Here is a 20,187-nt window from a genome sequence, read left to right as displayed (position 1 = left end):
GTGATTGCATGTCACAGCAAGTGTACAACGGTGTGTGTGTGTGTGTGTGTGTGTGTGTGTGTGTGTGTGTGTGTGTTCCATTTACAGGCCCACACAGTCAGATGCCACGAGACACTGTGATGGGTTTGATTTTAATTCCCTAGTCAGCGGGTGCAGTGTGAATTGTAATTGGCCTCAACAGCAGGATTTGCTACAATTGAATTTCATTACATCAATCACAGTTATTGGACTGTTTTATACAATGGTTTACTGGGTAATATAGTCAATGAATTAAGTATATTATGTAGTTTACACTTCATCTAAAGCAACTTACAGTAAATGAAGTCACTCCTAAAGGAATTAGTGAGGGAACAATGTGAGCTGAAGTATGCATGTATATTGTTTCAGAGAATCTTTAGTTAGGGTGTTTGTAAAAATCTGTCTCCCATGAAAATGCTAAAGAGGGCAGATCTATTAACATAAATTGTCCTTAGTTGCTGCAGTTCACTGCTGGACAGATTTTGATACAGGTGAGACTGGCTGTTAGTAAGCTAAATCAGCTTAAGACAGATGGCTGATGAGAGTTAGAGAGAAGGAGAGATGGGAGGGAAAGGCAGTCATGTTTATGTCTTGGAGGATAACAGGTCAGAATGTCCTCTTGATGTTCAGTAGCTGAAATGGCTTATCATGCACCACAGTTCATGGGCGACTCTCACAAAACCTGTCAACATGTTCATCACAAAACAGCAAGAGAAAAAGAAGAAAGCGTTTTCCTTAAAGAATATTTTTCTTTCATTGTGGCACGGCTTTCATTATTTTCAATCTAATTGTCTTTAAAGTGATGCAAAATAATGTTTAAATATTTATTATTTTATTTATTTTATTTATATCATGGTATATCGCATTTAATTTACACTGATTTAGAATTTAAAATGTACTATTCGCGGCTTGTCGCAAAATCCTCTATTGTGTGGCGTCATTACGATTATTTATCTGCTCCCGATCGAGACGGAGCGTCCCCGAACTCAAACGTAACATGTTTGATATTTACGACTCTTGCCCTGCGTTCCATTCGGAAGGGCTCATCCCTATGCCCTAATCCCTTCAAAGGGTTTACCATTTGGAGTGAGAGCTTTGAATGGTTGAATGGTGTAGGGGACCAAACAACTTTTTCTTGAAGTGCCCTTCAAACGGGCGATATATCCCGTTTGGAACGCAACGACAATCTGGCTGCTGCTGACGTGATACCCGCAATAGCCAATGAGAGTGAGCAAGCGTCACCTACCGGATGTTGCGTGCTTCTATAGCTGAAACTTGGCAGCCACAAACATGCTATGAAAGCAGAGAACATCACCCATATTCTTTTTTATACTTTGTTATTCACTGTGAAACAGAACGCGCGCCAGGAGAGCCAGCTGACAAAGTTGATTGTCCTCTATTTGTTTTTCTGCTCTAGTCACATTTGATCTCACGAGTGTACATATGATATCACGTGTCACTGTGAAATCGTTCCTACAATCAACAAGTGTGTGGTCTCGTGGTCTGGTCGAATCATCTAGTGTGTGCGTTCAGAGGATTGTAAGGCTAAAAATCGGTTGAACTGTCTTCATGTCTGTGGCCTCCCATGGTTTTAAAACGATTTAAGATTTGAAAATCGTCTAGTGTGTGGCCAGCCTAAGTCTGACAGTTACCTAATGACCTTATTGTAAAGTGATACCAAAAAAGTAATTTAATATTTAGAATAATGGGATTTATATGTGATGATATATAAATGATATATTTATATGATATAAAATTTTATATTATTTCATTATTATATATTATTTTTTACTATTATTTTTATTATTTTGGGGTGAATTATGAACTGAACATGTTGGGTAAATAAATGTAATAGTATAAATGAAATTCACCTTCTTAGGAACTTAAAGGTGGGGTAAGTGATTTCTGGTAGCTAATGTTCATATTTCAAATCAGCAAAACAAACACGCCCCTACCCCAAAAGGGTCTCGCCCCTATTTTGATAGCTCCGCCCCACACATACGTACGCAACCCTGGCATCGATTATGGCGGAATCTGCTGTATTATTATTTGCTGTATTAAACATATTATCTTACTTTTCGGACACACTTTGGGAGCTGATGCTTGAAACAGACAGTGGAGGAGGTTTAGGCGCTCCAGGCTTATAGGGTGTGGAAATGAATGTGTCTTTATCATAGCTGAAGGGAACGTTGCCTTAAGCCTTCTTTTGTTCTGCAGACGTTTTCCTCTTTTGTTTTTTTATCCGCCATCTCTACCTTTCTGTTGTCACTCGGCTCGGCTAATGTCCGTCTGTCCTGTGCACTGAGCGCTCTCTCCTCCACATCATGAGTAGACACGCCCCTTACTGCTGATTGGCTACAAGTTTGTTTAGGTACTCGACCCGACTCAGTTTTCTGAAGCGTTTTTGAAAAAATACATACCCCACCTTTAAATATGAAACTATTCCTGCCCATCTCCAGCGATTTTACACAAACAAACAGCGCAGGAAAGTTTTATTTACAGTATGTAATAGGGGTTGCACCGACTAATCTACTAGTAGACTTCAATGCTCTGCCATGACGCTTTAAGCTTGACGTCGACTAGTCGCTGGTCCTATAGAGGGCGCAACAGGATAAGAAATCTTTGAAGGACTTCCACATTTACGCTCCGTTTCCAAACAGTTCAAATGACAAATAAATGCATACTCTGAAAGCGCTCTACAAGACATGTGTGATTATATTACTGGATGCTCGAAATTGAACGGGAGAATGCACGTTTTAAACAGCTTATTGTACAGGTAAATTAATCGCTGTTCTAATCTAATGCGCTGCTGCACTGTAACGCACACACATAGGCCACAGACAGTAGCGCGCGTACATCACGCGCACAGAATCATTCAGCCCGGAAATGTATTGTCAACACTGTTCTGGGATTTATCAATAAAATTAACTAAATTCCACAGCTTCACTATTAGTAGCGAGACGCTGCCAGGTAGAATTAATTCACACACGCAATCGCTCTAACTAATGCATTCATATTAATGTAATCTTTACTGTGCTACTTTATCTGTATCTGATTTAGAATGAGCAGAAATCTGTGAGAAATATAACGACCCAAAGACAAAAGAACTGATCGAAAAAAACTGTTATATGAGCAACAGCCATATGGGCAGCACTGTGTCATATGCTGTGCACTGACTTATTTGTTCATTAATGACGTCATCAGCTACTAGTCGGCTTCGACTCGACTTTCATCACATAAAAGTCGACTTCAAAAAATCAGAAGTCGTTCAACCCCTAGTATGTAACCAGTTTTCCTATTTGCAAAACGAAGGACGTAGACGGCTTGATTTATTAATTTGTTTGAAATATTCATGCATTTTAAAGTGGCACCATCAGGCAAGTTTTGTAATACTCTTTACCTAGAAGTTGTGTTTTCTGTGTGATATGCAATTTCTTTTGAATTGGATACAACTAATCATGTCTCTAACTGACCAATTCCTGTCTCTTTGAAAACCGCACTGGCCATTGCATTTTGGAAATAACCAACTGCTGCATCATGCACCCAATTTTCCCCACCCTTGGCGAACGATCTCATTTCACATCAGGAGATGTTTGAGTTTTCAAATGCTTGAATTATGGATCCTGGTTCCCTTTACCCCTCTAGTCCATTTTACATTGGCAGTCACAGATGAAACTCTTCAGGATACACAGCTTGCCTTGAAGTTAATAGACATTCCCCTACTGAGACTGCTGTCCCTCATTGCTAGTCTGTTATATACTGCACAGAAACTCCCACCTGGATACTCACTAAAGCCCTATTCGCACGGGATTAGTATTACCTGGTGACCTCCAGTCATTTGTAATAATTGCGGAGGTTGTCTGTGATCTTAATCCCGTGCGAATGCACCACACGAAATTCAGAGGTGGGGGGTTAATTTCAAAATCACACAAGGTCCCCAGATAATACTAATCCCATGCGAAAAGGGCTTAAGACTTCTCTGCTGTTGTTTTGAAGGACATGTTACTTTTCCAAAATCACAAATGTCATGCGAATGAGATGCATGCATATTATTAGCCTGATGCACAATAAGGAGCAGTAAGAATGAGCCGAGATGAAAGCAGCAGGGTAGAAGTAGGGGTAGATATGAATAACTAGTTCTGGAGGATTGACAAGGGCAATGTGTGAAAAAGAGAGGCCTTTTAATGATTGAGAGAGCAAGCATGGAATCAGACCCATGTGTGAGTTTGTCATATATTTCCTTTTCTTGCAAGTTAATGGGTGATGACAGCATAGAGGATGAAAGAAAAGATGGGAGAGAGAAAGAGAGAAATAATGTCAAAGGGAACAATTTTGCATGTTCCCATAGGGACTGGTAACTTGGGTCTGAGAAATTCCTTAAAACTTCCAGTATAGCATTTTTGTTTTATTGCACCTTTATGCCAAATTATAAGGCAATAGAATTAATATATGTCAATATTTCAATATTTGTTGATACATAAATTTGCTGTTTGAGCCTTTTGTCTCTTTTTTGTCATGCCTTTGTTTAATTGCATATCAAAAACGAGCAGTTAATTCACTGATATAATTAAGAATATAATTATAGGAAGTCACAGATGGGAATCAGAGGGACCTTGTCTGGTTATTTTAAGTCCTCACCATGTTAGTTGATTGGAAAGCACCAGACTCAGTGTGACTTTGCCTCAGGTTTGCTGGCTGATAATTTGAAGTGGTTGATTGCTGATCTTCTTGCAGCAAGAATATTTATTGGCATATTCATGCTGCTGGACTGTTCAGAATTCAGTTCAGTGTGCACTAACTGAAAAATATGTCAGAAGTAATCAAGCCTTATGTAGGTATATTGCAATGCAATGACAATTGCCAAAGCAAATTTTTCTCAGGCCATATCACAATAACTCAATATCTGAAATGCATTCCGTTTAAAGTAACAAATTGGAATAAATATTGGAATAAATCTGTTTAATTCTACCATAAATATTGCTGCACTGGCAATTGGATATTATGAGGTCATGAGTAATGCCTTAAATAAATTCTGCATCCACATCTATATTCAGCCAAAGCCAAATTCAGACTGTCTAAAAAGCCTGTTATACCTCTAATTGGTCAGTTTGGAAATAAGGTTCTCTTTATCCCAGTGATTGTGAGCCGTTTGACTGATTTTGTGAACAGGCAGAGACTACATGTTATATGCATGAGCTATTCTGTGGAGAAGTTCATCATGTCACTCACACATCCTTTCCTTATTGTTCAGCTCAATGCCCACAGTTCTTCATCATGCTCAGCTTATACTAACCCTTTTATAAATCTCCAACTTCTTTAATCACACAGACAGGACTGCTGTTTATTATTGCATGTGCTTGCTGCTGAAATTGCAGTGATTTAACTACGATGCTTAAGCACCTACTTGAATCTGCTTGATCTGAGTTGAGTGTTTGTTATTGCTGCATGACCAGTGTTGGGCAAGTTACTCTGAAAATGTAATTAAATTACTGATTACTGATTAGGCCTACTCCTTTTAAAAAATAATCACGTTACTGTTCTGATTACTTTATTTAAAAAGTAATGTTACATTACTAGTTACATTGACCTACTTTTTTCTGTGGCTACATCCATGAAATTTACATGAAATCCCAGCATAAAAGCTCCCGATAAATATTTGTTATTAAAGCATCAACATGCACAAAACACTGTTATTTTTAACTAAAGCAAGCATAGGCTGCTGCGTACATAGTTTGGCATGGCAGAATGCCAACAAATAGCGCTGCTTTTATAATCTCTAAAAAGATGACATCTCAGTTCATGCAATCTCACACAGCTCTGTTATAACACAATGAATATATGCATAATGCATCTTTCATAATGTCTACAATTCGTGTGTTACAGAGGATTCGTGAGCACGCAAATTTCAGCACTGCACTCCTGACTGGCCATTGCGTTCCATGAATCAACATTGCTCAACGCAACAAACACGTGTTATAGCCTAAATAGAAACTCTGCCTAAGCTTGCGCCTCTTAATCGTTTTTATTTTAGGCTATATTAGTTCTTGTTGTTTTTGTGCAATAGATGAATAACAATTTATTGATTTTAGATATTTTATGTTTAGGTAGGCCTATTTCTATTTTGCGGGAGCCCCGTGAATCATTTTATTCTCCCGCATCCCGCACACACACGAGTGTCTACCCGCCCGCACCAGCACTCGCCGATCTTGTCCCGCGCCGCACTCTGTTGCGTCGTGTCTCGCGGGAGTGCAGGTCTCTAATCCACTGGCACTGGACTCACCCTGTTTACAATCTAGATGATAAAACACTGCATTCTGTCAGCAATGTAACGCGGCAGTAACGTATAGAGACCTCGGCTTGTAACTATACTCTAATTACTATTTTGAAAATTATAACGCGTTAAATTACTCCGTTACTAAAAAAGTAATCAAATTACAGTAACGTGTTACTAAGTAAAGCGTTACTGCCCAACACTGTGCATGACAAACCGCTTCTTGGAGTCTGTTGTTTTCTCTCTGAAAGGTCTACGCATGTTGCTGGAGTATATGTGTGTTGGTGCATTAGGCTACACCCCAAAAGATCTTTGATTTCTAGATGGGATGTCAATTTTTATTTGTTGTTCAAAAACATGGCATGCAAATCTTAAAGGAATAGTTCATCCAATGATAAAAATTTGCACCCTTGGGCACTCTAAGATGTAGAGTTTGTTTCTTCATTGAAACAGATTTGGAGAAATTTAGCATTACATCTCTTGCTCACCGCATGATCATCAGCAGCAGTGGCGGCTCGTCGGGGGAGGCAGGGGAGGCACAGCTTCCCCATAATTTTGAGGTGAAAATGGGAGGAGGACGATTTAATGTTAATAAAATTCACAATTCATTTCAGTTCATGTCTCAGAATGTTTATTTTTTGTTTATAATTTCACAGTTGTAATACCATAACGTGAAAGCGCCGCTTTTCTATGAGTAGCGATACTGAATATTTGATTGGCAACAGATTTACCAAGCTGTCATTCAAACAGTATATATACAAATTTAGGGAAAACAGCCTAAGCTGGATATAGGCTACAGCAGTCGGCTTAATTAAATGGCGCAACAGGCAGCTCTCTTTTAACACAGACTTTTAAGAAGGGATGGATGTTTGCTTCAAGTGATAGGCCAGGTAAGTGAAATTATATTATCTTGCTGTATGTATGTCATTTTCTTTACGTTTTCTGACTAAAAGCAACCAAAAAGCCATTTTAAAGTGGTTAAGCAAATAATAATAATAATAATAATAATAATCGGCAGGGATCCCAGACCAATACAATTAGTGTGCCTCCTCTATTTTAAAACCCACGAGCCGCCACTGATCAGCAGTGAATGGGTGCCGTCAGAATGACAGTCCAAACAGCTGATAAAAACATCGCAATAATCCACACATCTTCTGTTGTGTAAAGCTGTGTATTTCTAAGAAACAAATAAATTAATATTTTAACTTCAAATTGTTGTTTTGATAAAATATGAATGCAGAGGATTCATTGGTGAGCAAGTTATGTAATGCTAAATTTCTCCAAAACTGTTCCTATGAAGAAACTCCAGGGCCTGCTAACGTCATGTCTGCTACTCCAGGGCCTGTTAACGTCACGTCTGCTACTCTAGAGCCTGCTCACATCATGCCTGCTACTCCAGGGTCTGCTCACGTCATGCCTGCCAAGCCAAAGCCTGCTCACGTCACTTCTGCTAATCCAGAGCCTGCTCACATCATGCCTCCCAAGCCAAAGCTTGCTCACGTCATGCTGGCCATTCAAGAGCCTCGTCACAAGATGGCCGCCACGCCTGAGTCACCAGGCAAGATGGCCATCATACCTGTGCCTCGTAACGCCACGGTCTCCACGCTAGAATCTTGTCGTGCCCCATATATCATGCTAGTTTCCCCTAAGGATTTTTTTTGGGTGGGCTGGCATCCCCAAGGCCTCAGCACTGGCTATCACAGAGACTGTTCCCCTATCCTCGGTGCTTCCTGTTATGGCGGTAGCCATCCTATGTGTTTGGGCTACTTACTGCTCTGTTACCCAAGTCCATGAGTCTGCCCCAGAGGCCTCCCTGTCCATAAGTCTACCCCAGAGGCCTCTCCTGCTCCCAAGTCTAACCTGCAGAACCTCCAGAGGTGGCGGCTTCCGCTGCAGAACCTCCTGAGGTGGCTTCCGCTCGTGAACTCTTTGCTTGTCCTGTCACGGCCAAGGAGACTGTTAATGAACTCATAGTCTGTCCGTCTACAGCCATGGAGGCTGTCCATGAACTCTTTGCCTGTCCTGTCACTGCCAAGGGGTCCATCCATGAACTCTCTGCTTGTCCTGTTACGGCAGTAGAGGCCGTTGTTAACCTCTCTATGCTCTGTGTTCCAATCCCGCCTGATCCGCCGTGGTGGTTCCCTGCACCATCGGCTCCACTGAAGGGGTCATCTGCTCCACCGTGGGGATCTTCGGCCGGTCTGTTCCACTGTGGAGGTCTTCAGCACCGCCGGCTCCGCCCTGGCTTCCTGCTCCACCCTGGATTTCTGCTCTGCTGGCTCTGACCTGGTGGTCTCCTGGTCCACTGCTCTATGGTCTGCTATTGCTCCATGCCCCAGGCCCTCCACTGTTCCACGGTCTGCCACTGCTCCCTGGCCCAGGTCCTCCCCTGTTCCGTGGTCTGCCACTGTTCCATGGTCCAGGCCCACCACTGCTTCATGGTTCAAGCCTGCCTCTGCTCTATGATCTCGGTCCTGTTGCCCCCTGGACCATCACTGCTCCACCACCCTCCTGGACATTTTGTGTTTTATTTTGGGTGGTTTGTTAGGGCGTCTGGAGCCGCCCTTAGAGGGGGGTTATGTCAGGGTTTGTTTTGGGTTGTGTTGGTGTTCGTGTCTTTTGCTTTGTATTCACACTCTTAGTTTAGTTTCCTGGTTTGTCATGTGTTCCTTGCCCCTCATGTGATAATGTCATGTGCTACCCTTGTCTGTGTGTTATGTTCTGATTGGTTCCTTGGTTCATGTGTCATGTTCTCATTGGTTGTCTTAGTCATGTGTCATGTTTCTCATTGGTTCGTTCTTGTCATGTGGCCGACATTGTTTGATATAAATATCCCTCATGTTGCTTTTGTCTAGCTTTGAACCGTGTAACCTGCTGTTGGTGAGTTGGTGGTGTTTCTGTTTATGCCAAGTCTGTCTCTGGTCAAGTCTGTTCATGCCATGCCAAGTCAAGTCTGTTCCAAGTCAAGTCTGTTTTAAGTGGTTTGTTTCAAGTCAAGTCTTCGTTTGTTTGTATTTTAGATTACACTCTGCTTAATAAAACTGCACTTGGGTTCATCTACTACTCACCTTCAGTGGAATTGTTACAGAAACAAGCATATCTACATCTTAGATGGCCTGAGGGTGAGTGCATTTTCAGCAGATTTTCATTTTTGGGGTGACCTGTTCCTTTAAATACACAAAACAGACAGGTGGTGTGACTCAAACATACATGTACACTCATGCTCTTTCAGACTTACATCCCAGGTGGTGGGTGTGGAGAATGTAAAATATGGAAAAGAGGGTCAAGGATATGCCACTTTACTCTTTCCCTTGCTGTCACTGTTGTCAGAAGTGGCCCCCATTCTAAGCATATGCTGTCCTCTGTATGTGTCTGCATGCATATGTATTATGTGTGTACTCTGTAAAATGAACCATTTTTACCCGATCCAATCCTTAAATTTAGGATGATTCAATGATTCTAAATATTATTTCTGTGTTGAGTAGAATTAATTAATTTAGATGATACCACATGATGTACATTTTCTAACATGAAATGGCTTGTCCCCAACTCAAGGTAAAATTTTATCTACATGTAAATTTTCCCTTTTGGATTTTTTCTTTGTTATAATTAATTGACATCAAGGTGACAAGGTTACCTCCGTGCTTCATGAATTTATATTAATCCCATATACAGCAAGTTCACATTGATGTACTTGGTTGATGCCTACATCTCTACAATCTCTTATGAGTTCTTATATGACTTCTTGGTTTCTTGGATCACTTGAATGAGGGTAAGCAGCTGAATGCCGCTGACCTTGGTGCTGACATTCATTTGTGTGGCAGTTTTAGCTCAATGTGAAATTATATTATGCTGTTACTGCATTTTCAGCTGCAGGGAGCTGTTTGGCTTATTAAAATTAATGTATTCTCCAGCATGCATTCTGAAGTTTTAATAGTTGCAGGATGCAATTTGAGGGTTTACTATTGTAATTTCTTTATGTTTAGAGCAAGTATTTGAATGCTCTTTTAACATGGTTAATGAGTTTATTACAAAATATATCCCCCTATGATGAATAAATTTTCTAGTGCATACCTTTGTATGCATTAAATTATCTATTCATTACTCAGGGTACATTGAAGGCATATAAATACGCTTGTGGAAAGGCAGATTGCTGATAAGGAAATGGCTTATAGAAATTTATGCAAAGCAATTGTACATCAGATGGAATTTAATCAGTAATCTAAATTCAGACCACTCCGCTTTACAGATTATTAGTGTCAAGAGGGGTGGACGGATGTCCTTTTATTAAATAGCATTAAATGTTTGTCTCATCTAATGCCTTTAGCTTTATCAGAAAGGATTCAGACTATTATATATATTTTTTAATGGTAGCAAGGCTTATTCCAACATATAAAGGGTTAAACATTGTGTTTACACAGGGTTGTTGAAACCTGCTTCTGATAACTGAGAATTAATTTGTTCCATAGTAGCGCTGATCCAGTAGTCCAATAGTACCATGATAAATAATTGGCTCAAGACTGCATGGCACAGTTACTGCAAAATCTATTTTCCTATGTATAAAATGACACATAATTTACATCATTTATAGTACATTATTCTAATCACTTTAAAATGTTTTGCCAAGAATGCCAAATGAAGTGTTAAAAAAGTAGAAGTAATTATATGAATTATTATTTCTTAGTTTGTTATAAATAAAGTCACTGATATCTGGCTTTAAATGATGGCACCATAAGTGATGGCGGAAGTCTCCTAAATTCTTTCTCGTCACTTCTAGTTCACAGTGTTACAGACAGTTCAGCTCTACTGAGCACAAAGTACACCTCCAGTATACCTCTATAAAATAGATTCATTGCTGTGCCACTTCTTCATGAAATATGAAAGAATGTAAAAGGAGTAAAAAGTAAAAAAAGAAATTGTGTTAAAAGCAATGTGAGTGTTCAAGTGAGGACATGCAGTTTATTGAGCACACTTGCACCTTATGATCTTTGACACGCAGCATAACATCTAAAGTGTAAGACCCATTTTCCAGTGGCAAGTGGCAAGCGAAGGTTAATTTGAGAGTAGTAGTAATATTATATATACCTACATGCTCTTTTCAGCAAAATAATCCCATTACTTTCTCATGGCGTATCCTGAGCTTGACAGGAAATGTCTTGTTATGAAAAAATGTACTCACACAGGATAAAAAAAATGTGAAGAATAGGAAAATGTGGTGGTACCATGGTACAGTGATGTATCAGATGGTAATGTCAAAGTACTTTGATATATACCATGTCCATGGTTATAAAATGCAACCATATGGTATTTACCTGAATACTTTAAAGAATATCATGGTACAAAAGGTGTGATAATACCATGGAACCATGTCCAAAAGCATAGCAATGCTATGGTATTTTTTATTGGTGGAAGAAAACAACTACCCAGGCTACCCAAAAACAATAGAAATAGAAATGTTAATTCACTCTCACGGCAAAAATGCAGTTATCAATTTTCATGACCTTTCAACAATTGTCAACACATCAAGCTACCCTGGAGTCTCTGTTTGTTTTCTGTCTCTGTCTGCTTCCCTTTTTCCATCATTAAGACTGATCTGAAAACACACATTGCTTTACCCCAGCAGGAGCTGCTATTGAACACATGCCTCTATGTATATACTCATTATTATTTGCTTGAATATTTGCCAGTTTTATCACACATATAGCTTTTGTGGTTTATTTTTGTTCTTGGGTTCAGACCTGGCAGAGAACAGACTTTGAAAACAGATAATTTTTTATTTGCTTTAATTGCTATGTGAAATTTGATCACATGCTCACAAGCTTTGATATGAATTTCTCATCAGGTCAAACAGTGTCATGCTTGAGTAAGTGCTGCCTGTAAGTGTGTCTGCACACGTCCACTCTTCTTTGATGTTTTGGCAACAACCATGTATCCCAAAAATAAGGTTGTGCCAAGTTTGATTAATTAGGAGGGTTTTATCATTGAGTTTCTGCAAACTTTATATTTGCATATGCAAATCGTTGAATTTTCTTGCTGGATAGAATAGATGAATTAATGTTTTGGCAACCAGAATGGAAAGATGATTAACAGACAGATAGGGAAAAATCTGCATAAGCTCATCGTGTTTGCTGTTAATTAGACATGTTTTTATCTAAAACTCCTGTACTTTATATAATTACAAATCCGTGTTATGATTATGTTGCATAAATTCAGTGTCACTCTGTTTGTAAGCATCTCATTGTTTGTTCATTTTTATATTCAAATTGTTTGCAATTTGTGAGGTTTGCAAGATTTGCAAGACAATTTTTGACAAAAACATAAAGACACTGACGATGTACAACCACATGGAAAAGGTTTGTGATTTAATGCAAGCTTGTCAACACGAAGTCTGCCTAAACTTACATCTGAAAAGCCCACCCTTACCTTCAGTTCACAACAAAGTGCATGGTTCAGAACACTTCAGCAGTTTAACACTGACTTCAGACTTGATTTAATGGTACAATCTCATTTAAAGTTGGTACAGAGTTCCTGTCTGTTCAGTTGAGCGAGAAGCCTCACACGGTACTCAACATTAAGTAACTGCCTTTCCAGAGAGGAGAGAATTACAGAACAGATCAGATCAGAAAGGAAACTCCATAGTGGCTCTTCACATCTATTGATCTTGCAGAGAACTGCAGATCTCCAGCTAGCATCCAATCAATAATTATTAACACAACTTTTCGAATTGGAATGGTTTCACAGCTTCTATCACTGAACGTATGTCTGGAAGTTTGCATTTCCATCCTATGGGTTTATTTAGAAGTTTCAATGTGGTGTCAAATTTCACCACATTTACTTTCTTAATGCACATTCTTGTGAATGATTCACTGGTGCATGTTATTCCAAAGAAAAAAATAGCTTGTCTTCGTAATCATAATTTAATGACTTCCTCTTCCACTGAAATGATATTCCATTTCCACTGACATCACTTTTCTCTGAGTTCTAAAGTAACAGCAGCTGTTTTGCTTCAGTTCTGATCTGAAAGAAAAATGACAGTGGCATTAAAAATTTGCACAGCTCTATCAGTGTAATGGTGCTCTTTCCTGACCCGTTTGGCTATAGAATGACCAGGACAGGCAGATGGCAGCCTGATAAAAGGTAGATATCCTTCCGGGAATTCAGTCTCAAAGTTTCAGCCTCTGTGTAATAGGCTACATACAAAATTGGATTGCATCACTCACTCAGTAGGTCTGAAGTGGCACATAAGGGCCATTCAGTTGTTTGTTTCTACAGAGAACTCTGGAAAATGAAGCGGAAAATGACAGCAGCAGCTGGGACTAAAAAGGCAGATATCTTTAAATCTGCATATCAGAATGTGCTAATGTTTTAGAGGAATATCCAAGCCAAGTTAGTGAAATTACAAGAGTATGAGTTGCCCAGTGTCTACCAGCCATTTGTCCTTTATTCTTTGGCTTTCACGTTTTTACATTTTTGTTTGTTGTCGGTTAGTTTATAAAGAACCCCAACTTTGAATGTTCAACACTGAATTTAATGTATGTTGTGGTACTCTCATCAAATATTTTTAGAAAATCGTACAATCTTCGAACATTTTTATTTTATTTTTTTACAATAATGGACAGGCATAATCAGAAAATATACATAATCAGAATCTGCAGACTGTAATTCTGTGGAATGAATTTAAACCTAGTAAAAAAAAAAAAAAAAGAGACTTTCAGCTGAGAGTAGCTGAAAGCAAAATAAAATGTGCCAAAATATTTCTGTCATGGGCGGGTGTGCTAGAGATCAGGCAGGAGGACGAAGAAGATGAAGAAGAATACAATAATATTTAATAAATCCACAACAGGTAATCCAGACAGGGTAATTACACGTAGCACAAGGAGTAGACATAAACAATAACCGACAAACTAGAATACAAGAGACAGGAACTGATATAGGGCCGATAACGAGGGGCACACAGGTGAGCACAATGAGGTGATTACCTAATAATGAGAACAGGAACAACCAAATAAGGACACCGAGGGAGAAACCACAATCAACAGTCCACAGGGGTGGGACAATTTCATAGAGTCGGTGTAGGCTAAAATAATCGCTGTCATTCTATTATTTAGATGTCTAAAATGAACCATTGCTTTTACTCTCTTTTTCACTGCATATAATAAAATGGCAGTCCATGTATTCCCCCTCTCTCTAATAATCTGTCCTCTCATTTGCTTTCTGCAGAGATGTGATTCCCCTGCTGGAAATGAAATAAAAGACAGACATTTGGGCCACAGGCATGATGTGTTTTTACCTCTCTTTTTTCCTTTCCTCGCTCTCTCTATCATTACCCCCAGGTCCTCTTCTCACATCACCATCTCTTTACACTCTCAGACTCACTAGGACTCTCAAGGTTTCTCAATTTACCCATAATTCTCTTTTACTTACCTTTCACTGTGCTGCACGCTCTCCTTCTCCTCTTATCTTATGTGATCTTTACAAACTGATTGTGTTGGAGAGGTTGGGGGAAATAAGAGGCATGCTGTTGTGTGAAGGAGTGACTTTGTGGTTCATCCACTTATCAGTTCTGTCACACAGAGATTCTTAATAAGAGTCATACTATTTAATCATAGTTTTTGTCTTTTGACTAACATCTTATAGATTTAGTCAACATTTCATCATGTCATATTAATCCATTTTAGACTAAAGTGGCATCTAATTTGGGTGCAACATTAATACGAAATTAAGCAAAATATTCCAACATTTTATAGATTAATTAATACATGTGGCAACATTTAACAAAAACAAGCAAAAGCTGTAGGTGCTGTAAATGAGCTCCTAAAATAACATTATAATGAACAAGCTTACACTGTTGCAATACAATGTTGTGAATCCCTTATGCTTAGTTTTTTATTGCCTGTATGTGCCTTCTTGTTCCATTATACAAAACACAACTGGAGCCATCCTGCATCTCTGTTATCGACTGTAGTGAAAATGACCTTGGAGGACTCCAGTTTTAATATTACGGTAATATTTTTACAGTGTTCATGATGTTTGCTATGCCAGTTGTTTTGAATTATGCAGTGGACTATTTTTTTTCAAGCCAGGCTCATTGTAAAAACATGCCTATAGCAACATTTCTGCAAAATGATATTATGTTGCATCTTGCACGTTTCGCAACACTTTCAAAGTGAAATGTCCAGATAGTGGCAATAAAAGCAAGCTCAGTTTAGCAAATAAACGTGAATCTAGCAGTGTTTTAATATATTGGCTGTTGTATGGACATTTTGCAGCAGTTCATTAGCGGCAGTAAAACAACAACTTTTATTCCAGTTCACATGATTTATGATTATAGGAACGGATTAATAGGCTTATATGCTTATGAGCTCAAAACACTTTTCATACAGCGCATGATTTGTAAATAATAAATTTTTGTGCTTGCCTCACATAACCAGCTTCAAAAGTATGGCTTTTCTGATGTAGTAAACTTGCTCGGTAGCTCACCTGGTACACTTGCAATGTGGAGCGCTTGGCTACTAGTCCCTTGATACACGAGTCATGATAGAGGAACTAAAATGCAATGATTGCTTCGGTATATAAGTTTTTACCTCACATTGTTTTTGTTGATATTATCAGTTAGTTTTAGAGTAGGGTCTAGTGTAGTGCCAGTCATTGGACATTTCTTTTTTTTAACTGCTGCAATACAGGCAACAACCAATTTAATAAAATTGGGACACATTCACATTCGTCTGTTTCGGATGATACTGAATGCACTTTTAGGGCTATTCACTGGGCATTTTACTTTGAAAGGGTTGCGACATGTGCAAGAAGCAGTGCAATACCATTTTGCAGAAATGTTGCCACAGGCACATTTTACCAATGAGCATGAGTTGGAAAATAACACACAACCTACCCTAAACCCAACCAACCGTGTTAAAAAAGCAAACATGAGATATGCAAACACATTTGCAGAAGCCATTTCAGCTTGCAGAAATTAGTGTTTATTAACTGATAATCTGCCCCCTGTAATTATGATTTGGACTATAAATTGTTGACAATATTAATGTTGCTTACTAGCATGTGTCACAGTCCAAAGAAGCACATCCTTCCACTAGTAAAGCTACTAAAATAAAGAATTCAAGTATTCTAAACCTACTCCTGTGATTGCTCAGTCTATACACCCTTAAGCAGATTTGACCCTAAAATCACATATCACACAGGGAGCTTTTAGCTCACACATGGATGCACACACACCGGTTCTCACACACCATAAATCTTGCAGCATTACCTGCTCCAGTGGGCCAAAGCCACGTTTGGCATTAAATTGGCACAGAATGACCAACAAAATAATCCAGACCTTCATCCGCAGCATTGGGAGGTCTTACTGTACGGCTGCAGATCAGAGCATGTCCTTCAATCTCACACACAGTGGTTTGATTGACAACCGGAGTACAGCACACCTGGATGTCTGTGAAGTGGGAATAAGCCTGCAGTTTCATCGACTCTTGCAGTTTTACAGTGATTGATGGTGAGAGGGAGAGAATTGGAGAGAGAGCAATGGATAAAACTGGAGAGAGAAGATGCAGGTGGACGTGTTTTTAGAAATTGGATGAAAAGCTTTATGTGAAAAAAGGAAAATGGGATGGATTATCGGGGATTGAAGGAGAAGATGATGATGCAAGGGAAAGGAAAAGAGGATGGAGATAGATTTGTGTTTCTTAAATGGCTTTTGGTCAAAGTCTGCTGAATTGCTTCAGTCATTGTGTGCGTTTTTGTCCTCCAAGGTTGATTTGTGCAGGCTGCATTTGAATAACTGATAAAAAACCAACACTGTTTTTGACCCTGCTTTAACAACTCTCTTTAGGCCACCCACGAGTGTGAACACTCTTCACGATTTTTCCAAATGGAATTATTCATAGCCTCTCGGAGCAATTTCGCCATCACTTATTGATGCATAGCTAATAAACACCTCTACTCTGTAATTTTTTCTTCTTCTGTGAAACCAAAGAGAGCATATGTATTGTATTCTCAGAGCTACGGTCTTCTGAGCAGGCACTAAAGATGATGAGCTAATGAGCCGAATGTCATGATGTTAAGTTCATGCCAGTCACCTCCAAAGAGACAAGTGGGTGATAATTGCATAAACTTTGCCATGCAGGGCTTCTAATTAGAGTAATTTCAAAACAAGTTAAAGAAATGATTTGTGAGAATCAGACACTAGTTATATATGTGGCTCGCTTAATACTGCTTCAGTATTTTCTTTCGTTAATTAAACATAATTGATTTACTGTAAGTATAGCGCACTATCTCTCAGTTAAGTTCTTAACTCCTACTTCCTTTTATCACTCATTCTTTTTATACTCTTTTTAACTCCAAGCAAAGCTTTAAAATGCCTGCTTTTCTTGTCCTCAGTCAGGGTAAAGGGCTCTATGGAAGTCTATTTCAACCTTTATTTGATCAAAAATACAGTGTGAATATTTTATTACAATTTAAACTGTTTTCCTTTTTAATATGTTAATATAAATTGAATCCCGTGATGGCAAAGCTAAGTTTTGTGTAAAGTCGTTTTGTCTAATGTTAGTCAAGGTTTAATTTTAAATTAAATATTTCCGTTTTTTTCACCCTCTCTCTGAATCTTAGAATTAACCAGGCTATTTTACACCATTCACACCTTCACATTTCCCAACCCTTCAATAATAATCTTTTCATAAAGCCTTAAGTTATACTGTCGCATGTTCACTAAATCGAAGTATTCTGTTCAAACAGAATAAAATGATGAAGGACATTTTTTTAAATAATCTTCAGCCAGTTTATTCTAAAGTTACACAATTCCACAACCATGAATAGCATGTTTGGTAGACATATTGTTAGTTTTAATACAAATGGAATAATAGTGATCTTGTCTTCAAATTATTGACTCTATCCGCATTTCACAATCACTGTGTTATAATGTGTAAATGTGTAGTTTTGATTCTTTTTTTTGTTACAAGTTCACAGGTTTTTTGACTGGGGAGGGAGTTTTGAGCTCTGTGAGTTGGGTTTACATATTATGGATAATTATTTTATTTACAAATATCAAAGACAATTAAATTTTTTTCCAATGACATAGCCCTCTTAAAAGAATGAATTATGGTTGATGTGTTAATTTTTGCTTTCTGCTTTTCAAAGTCTTTTGTTTAAAGCATTCAACGAGAATGAGTGAACCTTAACGTGTTCAGACTAAAAAAAACATCTGGGCTGACTTTGATGGATAAAGGGATTTGTGTTTACTGTGTTCACAGAATAACTCCTTTCAGAAAAACAAAGCCATGGAATGCTGCGATGTGCAAAAAAACGTGCAAAACTGATACCTGTCAAAATACCTGCAAGGAAACAAAAACACTGATTTTTCTTTTCAGCACACTAGTATTTGAATAGCTATTAACCATGCTTGTTATAAGAAAGGCTGTGGTTTAGTAGTGGACCTAAATTATAAATGATCATTTAAAACATAAATGTGAATTATAAATATTCAAGTACACTAATTCACATGCATGTTAATAGCACCTGCTGAGTGATTTTGCCATGGTGCCAGGACTCTCTTAAAAGTTGTGTGTACGCGCGCGTGTGTGTGAGACAGAGACTGAGAAAGACAGAGAGAGCGAGAGTGGGCCGTAAGGAGAGACAATGATGTGAAGAATAGAGGCTGAATGTTGGAATTGCACTGCCTGTATATCTTCGCTCTCTTTTTCGCATTTCTTTTCAAGCCTTTTTTCTGATGCTGTGCCTCGGTTCATGCTGGCAGCTCCTCAGAACATGTCCTCCAGATCCTATGCCCAGTCACACACACACCAAGATCTCATTCTGTGCACCTCTGATGTGCTCTCATGCACACACTCTCCAGGTAACCTGTCAACACCACCTTTAACTGCCACATGTGCACACATACTTTCACACACACCCCCACACAAAATGTGCTAATTTGTTTATCATGATAGTTTGAGAGACATAAACAAGGCCACTGTTTGAAATCTATACAGCTGATACCTTGGCAGTGCGTGCTCTGATGAACTTGATTGTCAGAATTAAAGGTATAGTTCACCCCAAAATGAAAATGCTGTCATTAATTACTCACCCTCATGTTGTTCCAATCCTGTAAGACCTTCATTCACCTTCGGAACACAAATTAAGATATTTGATGAAATCAGAGAGCTTTCTGACCCTGCATAGAGAGCAATGAAACTGACGCATTCAAGGCCCAGAAAGGTAGTAAAGACATTGTTAAAATAGTCCATGTGACAGTGGTTCAACCGTAATTTTATGAAGCTACGAGAATACTTTGTGCACAGAGAATACAAAAATAACAAACTTTATTCAACAATTTCTTCTCTTCCGTGTCAGTCTTTCTTTGCACAAAAAAAATAAATATATTGTAGCTATAACATTACTGTTGAACCACTGATTGTAACGGAAGAGGTCCGACGCAACACGTTAGTACATACGCCCTGGAGGCTGGTGCAGGACTGGAACAGAATGGAGACAAGGAGAGCCTCCAGGGCGGATCAGGGGCCTCGGGAGGCCATGGCGGATCCTCCGTGGCCTTCCCTCGGCTCGGCCACTATGGCCATGGATATATGGCCCCCCCCCCCAAAAAAATTTTCTTGGGGAAATCTAGGAATCCTGGGGGTCACTCCGGAGGAGCGGGCTCTGGTGGGCGCTCCGGAGGAGCGGGCTCTGGTGGGCGCTCCGGAGGAGCGGGCTCTGGTGGGCGCTCCGGGGCTGGAGCCGACACTGGAGCGAGCTCTGGGGCTCAGGAGCCCTCCCTGGGCTTGACTGGGGATCAGGAGCCCTCCCTGGGCTTGACTGGGGATCAGGAGCCCTCCCTGGGCTTGACTGGGGATCAGGAGCCCTCCCTGGGCTTGACTGGGGATCAAGGTAGTGCT

This window comes from Sinocyclocheilus rhinocerous, unplaced genomic scaffold (assembly GCF_001515625.1).
Source record: "Sinocyclocheilus rhinocerous isolate Xijiao unplaced genomic scaffold, SAMN03320098_v1.1 scaffold658, whole genome shotgun sequence".
In the NCBI taxonomy this organism is placed as follows: Eukaryota; Metazoa; Chordata; class Actinopteri; order Cypriniformes; family Cyprinidae; genus Sinocyclocheilus; species Sinocyclocheilus rhinocerous.
This window is presented reverse-complemented; position numbering follows the sequence as displayed.